Genomic DNA, 14,270 nt, shown 5'->3' with positions numbered 1-14,270 from the left:
ATGAAAAGTGGTTAGTGTCCGAAGGTAAGTGCTTATTCCTCAACTTTCAATAAATAACACTGTTTCCAGTTCCACAGTTTCAGTTGGACAGCAATTCACCCTCATTCCGATAACCATGGTGTGCCTCCTTGGTGTGGGCAGGCACACTGGGTAAACTTAGAGCTGAGAACGCTTAAGGTGGCTATTTTAGCTCCGGCTCAGCTTTGCCTGAGGCTGGCCCCGACATCTGGGCATTTCTCCTTCCACAGTCAAAATGCGTCACCACCTGTGAACCTCAGCACAGGCACTACCCGGCAGCGAAGTGGGGCACACCCAGCGCACCCTTGGATACAGTTGCACTGCACTTGAATTTGTTACCTTCCATCACCTTTCATTGCCCTCTACTTTAATAATTTTAGCCTGTGATTTTACTTAATTTTTTTAAGAACAGTACAAAGGCGTATATTGAGAGAAAAGATGTACATACCAAATACTCAATCTAGTTAATGCGTCTTAAAAAAAAATTTAAGAATGTGCATAGTTTGGTTTGGAAGTTTTAAGCAACACTATCAAACTAAGACACAAAATCTTAAGACTGAATTTTGAATTGTAAGCAAATAATTAAATTAGGGTTTGGAAGCAGGAAAAAACAACCAGTAAATAACTGATTACCCTATTTACACATTAATTCTATTAACTTTTTTAAAATTCTGCTTCTAATTACAAGTCATTATGAGAAATTACTGAAGTGAACTGGTCTGGGTTTCTGCAGGAAAAGGCTGAACTTGAACTGAACACTCATATTTCAACACCTTTATCGTATCAATCAGGATAAAGTAACCAGCACTGGAAATGGACAAATAAACCCAAAGCAAAATTAAAATTTTGACTCACGGTAGCAAAGAAAGTATGATATTACAGTGTTGGATTGGCAAAAAAAAAAAAAGTCCATTATTGTCTTCCAAAAAAGACACATTTTTCATTTTTACCAATAACTTTATTGAATATTTTAAATATATCAGCTACATCCCGCTATTGGCTTCTAGTGGGTAGAGGCCAGGGGTGTTGCTAAACATCTCCCAATGCATAAGACAGTCCCACAGCAAAGAATTATTTGGCCAAAATGTCAATAGTACCAAGAAACTTCGCAAACCACGTATGACCTGTTCAATCAGTTATAGAACCTTCTCCATACACTGCACGAATCCCTTTTTGCATTTCAGTCGTGTTTTTACCTTTCTTCAAATAATAAAGAATATGCTGAAAATGTTACGTATCTTCTTCCATCTTCAATATTAAAATGGCTGCACAAAAATTCACATATTTTGTTTTTTTAAAAGCATACTGATATGACAGCTGTCATAATACAATCTAACAAAACTATTTCAAATGAAGTTAAAGACAACTAAACACTACTAGAGCCATCATATAAAAAAAACTAAGGGCACTTTTTGGCCAACCCAATAAAACTTAAGAATGTTTAAATGAAGTCATGCTCTATACCTATACTGAAAGCTAGCTAATGGAAATTTCTTGTACTTTCATTAAATCAACGCAAAATGTCTTACCAATGATATACCTTCCAAAAAAAATCAAACAAGTGTGTAAGGTTTTCTTTTTAAAAGGCGACCTATTTACAAGTGATTAAGCCTATTTAAAACCTAGTGATAAATCTGGTAAATGCAGTATCTGAAAAATTTAACTTACCTATCTTACTGGGCACCTAAGGAAGCAAACTGAAGGAGTAGAATTTATTCCAGAGAGCTGCGGGGCACAATTAGCTCTGCTCCATTCTGCTCTCCTTCCCCAGGAAAAGAAGTTTGCTTTGGGGCTAATACCAACTACACAAACAACCAGTTCTTTAAGAAAGACTGTGTGCTCCATTTTCATCAGATAAACCCCTTATGCAATGAGCTGCTGACCTATCGTGCAGCTCCACAGAGAATGTTAATCCTATTGCTGAAACCATATGAGAAACACCAAAGGGACACAGAAATTAGAACTCAAATTTTAAAGAGGAAGGAGAAACTTTTAAAATTCTGATTATGGTTTTAAAAAGGGCAGCTAAATTCAACATTATCAATGACTTTTTTAAATGACTATAATAATCATGGATGTGCAGAGACAGAACTAGAAGGGTATTTAATGCAAAGTTGCTTAAAATAGTGAAAACTGGAAACAAACTAACAATAGGAGACTGAGTTGAAATGCAGATATGTAACAGAAAACTGTAAGTGATGTTGTACAACTATTTTAAAGATATAAAGATGCCCATGTTTGGGTGGGGAAAAAGGAAGTTAGAAAAAGCTATGTAGAGAATGAACCCGGTTCATTCCAGTATCTCCTTCTTAGCATCCATGGCACCTAGCATAGGGACTGGAATAGTAGTTGTTTACTAAATGTTCACCAATGCAATGAACTGAATAAATGTCTGATAGCAGTAGTTCAGAACTGAGGCTTCGATTTCTCTATAAGAGAACTGGACAAAGGTAGATAGGTTACCTTTAATCTTTAACCATCTAGAATTCTTAGTACTTGTTTCTTAAAGTAAATAAATAGTTGCCCTCCAAAGTATCACTTCTTTAAGAAAAAATTTACCCTGGCTGGTATGGCTCAGTGCATTAGGCACCAGCCCGAGAACTGAAAGGTCCCTGGTTGGATGCCCAGTCGGGGCACACGCCTGGGTTGTGGGCCAGATCCCCCAGTTTCGGGTGTGTGGGAGACAACGGATTGATGTATCTCTCAAACACTGATGCTTCTCTCCTTTCTCTTTCTCCCTCCCTTCCCCTGCTCCCCTCAAAAAGTAAATAAATAAAATCTTTAAAAAGGAAAGTGCTCACTTGTATTCCATTGCCTATTTTAATGAATGTAAGATTATTCCTATTTTTTTCCTTATTTTTTTAAAGTCCCACAAGAATCCCAGAAAGTTCAAGTAACTCAGTCAGAATAACTCAGCTGGTGAGTTCCCACCCAGGTAGTCTCGGGTATTCTGAATGCCACAGCAGTCTCCAGATCTCTCCACAGAGGCGCTGAGGGAAAACACTCATGACCTTTGACCCTAAGAGTTGTCCTAGATGAGGGGAAAACAACTGTTTTCAATAACACCTGAACCGGTGATTAGGCTTCTTTGGAATATTTCCTAGGGCTTTTATGAGACTCTGGGAGAAGAGAAACTGAGGACCAGTAGCAGCAATGCAAAGGTGTCCAACTGTTTCCCTCCAGGTTCAGACGTCAACCAGCTTTACTCAAAAACAAAACCAAAGAAACCAAATTAAACATTAACTCATAAAAAAAAACCCACTTCAACCGGAAGACTATTGTAAAGTAGGAGTATCATTAAGCCAAGGGAATGTTGCATAGCTTTTTTTTTTTTTAAGAAAAAAGACTTAAGAATAAAGTTAGAGAGTTTTCCACACATCCAGTCTTCCACCAGATTCCAAGTTTTCACTTTCAGCAACTCTGACTTTGTTTAAACACTGAACAGCAGTTTCCTCCACTTGAGGTGGAAACCAAACACCTTTCAGGTACACACACTGAAATGTTTACCTTCCTGAAGACACTCCCTCTTATTTGGAGGAACTTGCCAAAGGATTTCTCATGCAAAACCTCAGTCTACCAAATTGGTAAGTAGGAAAACTCGTGGAAATGTAATTGGCTACCACTTGAGCCAGCTGGAACACCCTATTATTTCTGTATAAACAGTTACAATCCGTTGGGGTCTGCTTTGTGCCAGACATTACAGGTCCTTTGCGCTTTAATTCTAATGATCTCTTAAGTCCTTACGGTCCCACTTTACTGAATCACAGTGTTTCATGTAACTGAGAACCCACCCGTTAATATATGGGAGGAAGGGTGAAACAAAGATTTATTTATAAAGTAAAGTTTAAATTCCAAATTTGCACCCGACCTAAGAGACACTAAACAGATCTCTCTGAAAATTTAAAATACTTGTCAAAATGATTTTAAGGTCATATCAGAGCAGGCAAGATAAAATGGAAGAATGACACAGACTGATAAATAAAAGAATGCAGGACAGGACGCCTGAGTTTCAAGACAGCTGCGAGTTAGTAACAACTACCCGTATCTCAAAAGGATATACTGCTCCTTTCCCATTAGCGCTAGGAAACCAAGTCTTTCCTTAAGGGGCCGCGAAACGTTGAAAGGTTTCAGTATGGGCTGCCCAGAGCCTCTCAAAAAAAAAAAAAAAAAAAGAGAGAGAGAGAGAATCAGTCCCTCCGTCACCACCTGAACTTCAGCCTTGACCTCCGGAGTGCCTCTAAAACAACCTATGGTTTAAAGCGTCCTTTCAACGCCAGGACCGAGTTACCCGAAATGGTTGCAAATGAATGAGCTGAATGCTCAAGGCAAGGAGACCGAAGCCACCCGTCAATCCTCTTTCTGGCAAAACCAAGGCGGGATCCCCTGGGGTGGAGCTCGCGGGGGCCGAATTTGAGCCGCGTTCCTGCCAGCAGTCTGTCCACTTTCCCGTTCCCCGCGCCTCGCAGGACGCGCGGCTTCCCAGCCCATCCTCCTCCCGGCCCCTCCGACTGCTCCTTACCTGCTCCGAGCCGAAGGCACTAGCTCCCCGCGGACTGGCTGGCGGTCAGACCCCGCTGCCGCAGCCACCTCCGCAGCCAAAGCCGCTACAAAGTTTGCTCGGGGTCTCGCCCTCCCGTGGCCGCCGCCCCCAAGACCGGTGCTGGCGGCGCCGCAACACGGGCAGCGCTGGGGAGGCTCGGTGCGCGCCGAGGGCGGGGTCTCCCCGCCCGCCTCGGCCGGCGGCGCAGCGCAGGGTGTTTACCGCGGCCCGGCGGCCCGCTCTCCCCGCCCGCCGCCCTGCGCTCCCCTGACATCATTCATTCTCTCACACCCTCGCCCGCCCACTCCGTGTCCAAACAGTGACTCACCGCGGGCCGCTCGTGGCAGCCGGCTCCCGCTGCTGTGGCTCTCCGGGCGCCGAGCGGAGCTCGAAAAACCGGTGCGACTTCTTAAGACGAAAACCCCGGCCGACACTCCCCTTTCCCGGCCATTAAAGGTGCAGGGAAGGAGGGGCTTGGCTGGAAGGGCCGACGACTGGCTCTACGCGCAGCAGCTCCGAGCGTCCGCAGGGAGCGGACCTCTGCGACCAGTGACTGAGATTAATCTGGGAACGTTGTTTGTTTAGGTGTCACTCCCAGTTACTTTCAGGGGTGGGGCCGGGAAGGGATCCCCCACCCCCGCAACTCGTCTAACTCAGGAACTGCTTCCTGACCTGGGCGTGAGTGGGTTTGGTTAGGGACATGGGCGGTTGTTCAAAGGGTGTTGCCGGGGCCTAAGTCTGAGAGGTGGGTGCCCACACTTCACAGTGTGGCCTGGCAGGGTTAGTTATCAGTCCGTACAGTGGCAACTCTAGGTGCGAACTGGAAGGGTGCTTCAAGTTAATGAGGTTAATAATACTTTCCCTTTAGTGACTAACCACCGTGTCATTTGTCCTGTTAATTGACTCACTTCTCTTAAGGATAAGAAACCGTAACCAAAATAAACAGTGAAAGAGTCTTTCTTTGCTCAGCTGAACACTGCACTTTGCCACAGCTTTTGGGGCACAAGGCAGTCATGTGTCATTTCTTTGATGAGCTCGGCAATTATGTTTTTAGAAGGGGTGTTGCCTTCTTAAAAATGGTTAGGGCTCCACAGTTTTTGCTGTTGCTATTCATACGCATCTGCTGGGCAGCTTTCAAAGTAAAGGATGGCAGCCCTAGAAATTCTAACTAGGATGAATTAGAGGGGATTTTGCCAAATCTGTATTGAATGTAATTAATAGAAATGATTTGTTAATTTCTACCTGCGGACAGGGTAATTGTGTTTAAGATTTACACTGGCTTATGGGTGATTCCATATAATCAACAAAAATAATCCAGAGTCATCTCCGGGTGCCTAGTGGAGAAATAATATCAGTAAACAATCATTTGTCTATGGTAATTAAACACAATGGTAGCAGGAAAAAAAAAAAAAACCCACGCAGGGCAGTTGGAAGCAGACAAGTGTGAGATGTTACTAGAAAAGTCTCACTTGAATGAAAGTGCTCCTCAAATTAACCAAAGGTTCCACACCATTGTTGTAGGAAATGCACTCAGTAGAAAACACCAACAACTGGAATTTGTTTTCCTTGGGTCTATTTTTTCATTTCAGTAGGAGTTCATTTTTAATTTTACACAGCCCAGGCATTTTGCCCAGAAGGCAATAGCAAATGGATTGGCTTGCTAGGATGCAGTCAAAGCAAATGGAAATTCAAACCAACTCTAAAATAAGATCTTTTAATCCTCACCTGAGGATATGTTTATTGATTTGAGAGACTGAGAAATATCAATTGTTTGCCTCCCCTACACACTCAACCAGGGATAAAAACCACAATGTAGGTGTGTGCCCTGACCAGGAGTTGAACTTGCAAACTTTTGGTGTACTTCTTGCCAGCCAACTGAGCCACCCAGTCAGGGCCAAGCCAGCATATTTTACAGACCATCACAGATCTAATCAAAACCTTGGGTGTCCTGTCCATGAGTAACACAGAAAAACTAGATTCAGATGGGCAGCCTCAGGACAGTTTGGGTGAATATCCCACATACATACTTCCTGCTTTATGGCCCAAGTACTTAGACATTATGGAAATATGTGTATATAAGACTTTCTATAGATCTTAAAAATGATGTTGTGGGGCTTTGGGGCCTAAATACATGGATGAAGTAGAAAAGACCAGAACAAAACCTGCCGTCCTGTCTGTGTTATCACGTGATGTAAATCCTGCCGCTCTGTCAAGGGATCTCTGTCTGGGAGGCCTAGTGGGCAGGTCTGCATTTGCGGTTACTATTGGGATTCAGTTTAATATTGTGAAATAAATAATTAGGTCATTTTAATATACCACCTGAATATCCTCCAATAAAACCAACAGTATAATTGTGATTGAGTTGCATGAAGTTTTTACATTCCACGCATTGTCAACATATGAGACATATTTAATTTCTGTTTTGAAAAGTAGTGTCTTGTCCATCTCACAGAGGCGATTTCTTTTTTTTTTCTCTTTAACGGCAGCTTTTTGTTCTTATAATGTATCAAAATTTACTAAGTCCTTGATTAGTCACCTTCTAAAAATAGTACTGCTAAGTGTTGTAAGGAAGAAAAAGGCAGACAGGTATGTTCTTGTCGATTATTTTCCTAGACTCTCGCATACTGTAAATCAAGTTTTACAGATATTCATTTGGTTTGATTAAAACATACTAAGTTAGGAAAACTTGGATCTGTGGTGTCTGTCTCCTTTTATAGCAACTCGTATTCTGGGTATACCTAAGTCATTCCCTCAACCAACAAATGGTTATTGAGTTTCTACTTTGTGCCCACGTTGTTTATCTAAGAATCCCTATGTGCATATTCTAAACATATGTCTCAGCAATGGGAAAGTTTGCTTTTCAAAAAATTTGCATAGGGATATTTATTGCAGCATTATGTATAGTTTTTCTAGGATCCAGCATGGTGCCTGCCATGTAATTACTAAGTGAGTGAAATAAACAAATGAACAAGCCCGAAAGAACAAACCAATGGTAAAGTAACTCCATGTAATGGAATTCCATGTAGGCAATTAGAAACAAAGAATAAAATTGTCCCATAGGCTCTGACTTAGAAAACGGTCCTTGTTAAGTGAAAAATACAAGCAGCAAGAAGACACGCAGGACACACACATACCATTTTTGTGAAACAGACGCCCTGCCCTCTGAAAAAACCCATAACCAAACTATATATTAACTCTTGGCATGAAATATAGAAGGGTAGAGTGTGGGCGGAAGCCTGTATTTGTTGACAATTTTTCAGTGAGCCTGCATTGCTTTTGTAATTAAAAACAACAACCTAAACAATATTGGAACTTGAAAGGTGGTAATATTGTTTGGCCAAAAAGTTTGCTTTTTTTCTGTAAGATGTCTCTTGTAACACTTTGTTGTCTTTAACTTCATTCGAAACAATTTTGTTAGATTGAATTGTGACAGCTGTCATATCAGTGTGCATTTTTTAAAAAAACATCAAAGTTGGATAATTTGGGTGTAGCCATTTTAATATTGAAAATGGAAGAAAATACACAACATTTTACCCTTTTATGCTTTATTTTGCAAAAAAGGTAAAAACACAACTACAGTGCAAAAAAAAAAAAAAAAAAGACAGTGCTGTGACTGACCAAACTTGTCAACAGTGGTTTGTGAAGTTTCATGCTGGAGATTTCTCACTGAACACTGCTCCATGGTCGGACAGACCAGTTGAAGCTGATAGCAATCAAATCCAGACATTAATTGAGAATGATCAGTGTTATGTCATGCAGGAGATAGTCAACATACTCAAAATAAATCAATAAAGTTATTCGTGAAAATGAAAAATGTCTTTTATTTTTCAGAAAAAACTAAACAGACTTTTTTGGCCAACCCAATACAATGAGTCTGTGACTTAGGGCAGCTTACTACCTCGTTGGAGAGACAGTAACTCCCAGAACAACTAGAGATTAAGGCTGCTCACCTGTTGTGGACCCTTCTGCCTGGTTTCAGGAATTGTAACTCTACTTCCCTGTGGCTAAGGATGAGTGAGTGACCTCCAGAATGCGAGCCACAGGAGACAAAGCTTGTTTATGGTAGCAAACGCTGCCTCAGTTTCTTCTCCCTGCCCCCAAAGCTTGGTTGGAAGTCAATGATGAGTAAGACCCCTCACATGGGGGGGGCAACCTAAGCCAGACATGATCACTTGGGAGGCGATAATAGAAGGACTCAGGGGGCTGCAACAAAGAGCAAGCAATGGATCCTTGCCCCTCGGCTATGTGACATAGCCCGAGTCCCCTTGTCCTCTGGGAGAAACACTTCCTGGCTCTAATCTTCTTAAGCCTGAATACTTGATGGGGAGGGGTGGAGCTCCTTGCCTTGCCAGAGCAGACCTTGGTGGGGGGGGGGGGGAATCTGGCATGACAAAGAATTCCTAAAAAACCTATGAAACCTGCTCTGCTAAGAGTGCTTTCATTCATATGTTAAGGGTCCAAGCAGGAAACCTTAAAGTTTCTGCAAAACTCCCTTCCTGACACTCTGACTCAGACTAAGCCTTCAGATTTCTTTGAAATGTTATCTACGGTTTGATCCTTGCCACCCTGTATTCCTATGTATTATAATCCAATAAAAGCCCCTGGAGGAAGGGGCTGGAGGCCTTTTTCCTCTGAGAAACTGGCCACCTCTCCTCCCCAAGCAGATCATGTCTTGGTAGTGTTTACTTTCATCTGTGGCGGACAGGGGGACTTGTGAGAAAAGTTGCCCCCATAGTCACCCTGTGGATTTGGGATTTCAGGTATTCACCCTGTGCAAGACCAAACACATACCATTTATTGAGAACTTATTGTATGCCAGGGACTGTGCAAGTTGATTTCCCTGCATTACATCATTTAATCCGTTTAGCATCCTTCTTGGGTAGGTACTGATAATGCTCTTCTCTACATATGAGATAACCAAAGATAAGAGATTGCCATTTTCTTGAAATCACACTCAAATAAGTGACACTCTTGTATAAAACCAGGAGGTCTGGCTCCAAAGTTTATACTTTTGACCACCATTTTTAAAATTGTATCATCTACACTGATGTAATAATAATCTTACTTATTTAGTTTTAAAAACATTCATTTTAAACTTTATAAAAAATATAAGTTAATATTGCCATATTATAGAGAAAGTGAAAAATAAGGAAAAATAAAACCATTGTTACATTTTGTAGTCTGATCTTCATTCTTTAGAGTTCTATCGTTTAAGATAATTTCAACATCGTATGATTTTTATCCTATTTTTTTAACCTAGCACTGCACAGTGTGCTCTTTTCTCATTATTATTATATTAGCGGGTCCTTCTTGTGCACTGTGTGTATATTGAACATGATCTGAAATCTGGTGGTCCAATTATATTTGGGGAGCAGTTTAATATAATATTTTTATAGTTTTTTATTAATGGGAAATTTGGGGCTACCTTTTTTTATAGTTAATACTATACCATATTACGTATTCAATGCTGTAATTAAATAAAAGTATTTGGGGTACCCAGAAAAGTAAATGAAAGGTACCATGTGCCTCATGTTATTAATATTATTACTTCTGGACTGGAGCAGGATGGGTGGGGGCGGGGCGTGTAGGAAAAGCAATAAGTAGCTTTGTGGCAGTTCATGTGCAAGATGGCAGGGGTCTAGGTTAAGAGAGTGGTGATGGGAATGTAGGAAGCAGAGTAGATTTCAAGTATAATGGTCAGAATCTACAGATCCATTAGATATGGGAATAAAGCTAAAATAACTCCTGCTTATTTTTGTTTGTTTACGTGTACACTGGGGCAGATGGTGGTGCCTTTTCCCAAGCAGTGACGAGAATGCCAAGACAGGAACAGGTTTGTGGAGGAAGAGGCTGAGTTTGAAACACGATGAGTTTGAGATGTGCAATGACTAATCGGGGATGTAAGTGGACAGCTGGTGGTATCAGCCTGGAACTTAGAAAAGAGGCCTACACTAGTGACATTAGTTTGGGGAGAGTCAGTATGTAGATAACAAGGAAGCCATAGGAAAAGATGAGGTGGTCTGGAAGAGCACAGAGTGAGGAAAGGAGAGCTCTGAGAGAGCCCAACGCTACAGGTTGGATAAAGGAGAACAATGCAGATATAAAAGTACAAAACTAGAGAGAGAGGAAGAAAACCAGAGTAATGTAGTGTCAAGAAAACCAAGAAAAAGGGAGGTTTGAGAAAGCTGGAACGGTCATCTATATCAAACGCTTCTGAGAGAGCAAGTCAAATAAAGACTGAAAAAGTCCATTGGATCTGGTGGCAGGGAGGTCTGCGTTGACCGTAACCAGAGGGAGTGTGGGTATACTGTGGGGGAGCAGGACCCGGATGGGGTGGGCTACGGGGGAGCCCGGCAGGAGGCCATTGAGTTGGCTTCCTGAAGTGCCGACCTATAAGGGGTGCTAAAGTAATAGCACAATAAATTCACAAAATACAACTTGGGTTGGTGGGAAATGAGGAGTGAGTGCTAATGGGTGCCGGGTACTGTAATGATGAAAATGTTCTACAGTGGAATGCTGATGGGAAGGAAGCAGTAAAGGAGATGAGAGAGATGGAGAAGATGATAATCAAAAGAGACAGTTCGGGGAAAGTCAGGAGGCAATGGCATGCAGAACAGATGAAAAAATAGCCTGAGAAATGAGAAGGAACAGCTTCTCCAATAAAACAAGAGGGAAGAAGAGGCAAAGAAAAGCATGGGAATGGTGCAGTAATGTTTGCAGGCTGCTTGCAGAAAGTTGAAATCATTCCTTCTGGTGCTTCCATTTTTTTGTGAGTTAGAAGGCATGTATTAGTTTTCTATTGCTGCTATAACAAATCACCAAAAACGTACTAGTGTCCAACAACACAAATGTTGTGTTGGCAGAAGTCCTACAGGCTTCTCTGCTGGTTTCTCAGCGCCAAGTTTTACAAGACTGAAATCGGGGTGTCGGCTAGTGAAGCTCTTAGCGGCGGGCTCTAGCGGGACTCCAAACTCATTCAGGTTGTTAGCAGAATCTAATTCCCATCAGTAGCAGAACCAAGTTCTCTATTTCCCTCCTGGCTGTCAGCTGTGGGCCACCCTTAGCCAGTAGAGGGGTCTGTCCCAGAGCCAGCAACAGTGTGTTGAATCCTCACATGGAGTCTATCAGACTGCCTCTGCCTCAGCTGGAGAAAGCTCTGTTTTTAACGACTCATGTGATTAAATTGGGCCTAGATAATCTGAGCTGTTTTGCAAAGTCCTTTTGTAATGTAATATATCACAGGTTCCAGGGATTGGAATGTGGACATCTTTGGGGGCCTATTCTGCTGACCACAAAGGAACATCATCAACTGAGAATAAAGAAGCGGAACAAGTGAAAGGCTTTGGAAAGAATGGGAACCATTTGAAGTACCCCTGCTGGAGAGTAAGACAATGAACTGACTAGAGAAACTTCATAAATCTGACACATGGCATTGAAGACTGAATTGAATTCTGGGCCACGGTGTCTTTCTCCAGCAGCACTCAGCCGCTTAGGCATGGTACGGAGAATGGAGGGGTAGGTGGGACATACAGGCAAAGGAGGGAGGGAGTCTGGGATGGTGTCAATAAAACAATGGACTCAGAAAAAAAATGGTCAGGGAGAGAAGAGAGGAGGGAGCCAATCAATAAAGTAAAAGTGAAAAGATCAATACCTAGAGATCTGGAGATGTGGCAGAACCTGAAAACCAGGGATAATGGAGGGGAGAATTTGGAAGAATAAGAGATCAGCTGGTAAGATTTATGAAGTATTTATCTGAGCGGTTTGAGCCAACAGCCGGGCCTTGGGATGTGGCTGGAGTGGGTGAGTGTGGAGAAGGAAAGAAGAGAAAGAGGTCACTTGAGAGTTCAGGGCCTTAAAAGAGTAATTCTCATGGATGTTGAGGTTACCCAGAATAATGGCCAGACAAGAGATAGAGAAGACTGTAAATAAGAAGCCAAAAATTAATAATAGTTGGGGTGAGGAGACAAAGAAGATAGTATAGAACACGTGAATGCCTCAAAGGAGTGGGCATCTCACTAAAGCCTGGCATAACCTCAGTTCTGAAATATCTCTAGAAATCAAAAGGACACAAACTTTCCCTTTCAACTCCAAGGTACATCGAGTGTGAGAAGAAATCAGATACCCCTTACAGGCTGCAGAGAATGTGTGTTCCCAGATTTTAGCTAAGGCCAGCAAATACGGGGAATATTCCAAGAAACGACTGAGCCTGTTGGAGGGTTTGTGATAATGAATTAGAGGTAACAGGCAGAGTCGGGGAGGTCAGGGGAAGTCAATGAGAGGGTTATGGAAATAAGCCAATGGGGATGGAGCAGGCATGTGAGTGGGGTGGGGGAGGTTTTCTCCCTAAATCCCCACCCCCTGCCTTACCTGGAGTTGATAGCTTGACCTTTTCCTAAAGCCAAGGTAGTAGAAAGTGGTTTTGTGTGAGGCTGGAATGGAGACATACTTTTTTTTTTAGCATAATATAGTTCAGGAGATATGTCAAAAAGGAGGTGATCTTAGCACAAATGGTCTCTTTTTATATCAGCTGCTCCATTCAGAGGCCAAACAACTATGAGGATCCCTGGTCCTGCCTTTTTCCTTAGGATCTAGAGAACACTAACCACGGCTGACCAAGAGAGGAAACCATGGGTCTGTTAGGAGAGTATACAGCTGTGGTGGAGCAGAAGTGGAAAGACAGCAATCTGACCAAGCTAGAGAGAACAGTACCAAATACGCATCATTCTTGGGGAGATCTGGTTGGTTGAAATATAGCACCTGAACCGGAAGTAAGGGTTGGTTTAACCCCTAGGGTTCTGTGTATATGCTTGACTGGCTAACAGCGACATTGTTTGGGTTTCACTGTATGACCCTCGCTTCCAGCATACAGGGTTAAGTTTTGGGGCCACATGAGAAATGGCAGATAAAAGTTCTGAGAGTCTCCTGGAGGGTAGTGGGAACAAGTGACTGGGAATATTCAGCAGCAGCTAAAAGGAGGCCTGCATGAGAACAATGATCTAGTGTCTAGATAGAGTAGCCTGGAGTGGCATTGCCCAGACTTGCAGGGTTTACAAGAATCACCATCACATGAGGCTCACATGAATCTTTAGAGGAGGAAGTCCAGACATCATTTAAAGGAACTGGCCGGGATGATTCTTACACTGAAAAAAATTTGGAAAAGGCAAAGTTTCTGTACCTTTGTTAAAAATAGAGAGTTGAGCAAATTATACCCTTCCTAAAGAAATATTAGCCATAATTTTAGTCAAGGGACCACGACATCTTGGAAGGGGCTAGTAAGGCTGTCTTGAGCTGGGTAAGAGGGGTGTGGGTGGAGAGGATAGAAGGGACTTAAGTAGCTTTAAACAGCTTCCCCAGAGAGACTGAGGACCCTTCTCAATAGGGAGGGTCATTCCCCACCATCCTACCCCAACCCCCTTCCCTCTTGGACAGTCACTGGTCTCGGATGGAATCTACTCTAGAGAAACAGAATTCACTAATGAACTTCACAGTTATATCCTGGTGTTTAAAGTGTTCTGTGACTAATTCTTGTGAGTCAGTCTCTAGAAGGCCAGTCACCTTGGTTTTCTAGCACACTTGAATTTTTAAGGCTACTAGAGATAACTAAAGGCCAGAGTTCACAGATGGTGTCCATGCCAGGAAAACTGACTCCTTGTAACATGCATCTGGGCAGCCTGCCAGTCTCCCAGGCCACACTCACTTTCTTCATTGGCTT

The 14,270-nt window shown here is 42.4% G+C and overlaps 1 protein-coding gene across 5 annotated transcripts in view; it reads right to left on the bottom strand.

The window, feature by feature from the left end:
- SGMS2 (sphingomyelin synthase 2) overlaps positions 1-5,100 on the bottom strand; it is an 82,170-nt gene extending 77,070 nt beyond the window's left edge. For 3 of the 5 annotated variants that reach the window (XM_053657032.1, XM_053657033.1, XM_053657035.1), the window contains exon 1: positions 4,538-4,792. The gene's annotated coding sequence lies outside the window, so the exon portion shown is untranslated. Of the gene's footprint in view, positions 1-1,686; positions 1,774-4,537; positions 4,793-4,886 lie in introns of those variants that run through there. The other 2 variants (XM_037126689.2, XM_053657034.1) reach the window with 2 other exon arrangements.
- Between the last annotated feature and the right edge of the window lie 9,170 nt (positions 5,101-14,270).

The sequence above is a fragment of the Artibeus jamaicensis genome, unplaced genomic scaffold (genome assembly GCF_021234435.1).
Source record: "Artibeus jamaicensis isolate MK-2021 breed Jamaican fruit bat unplaced genomic scaffold, CSHL_Jam_final scaffold_3222, whole genome shotgun sequence".
NCBI classification, from domain to species: Eukaryota; Metazoa; Chordata; class Mammalia; order Chiroptera; family Phyllostomidae; genus Artibeus; species Artibeus jamaicensis.
The sequence above is the reverse complement of the archived record's forward strand: the minus strand, read 5'-3'. Positions and strand labels throughout refer to the sequence as shown.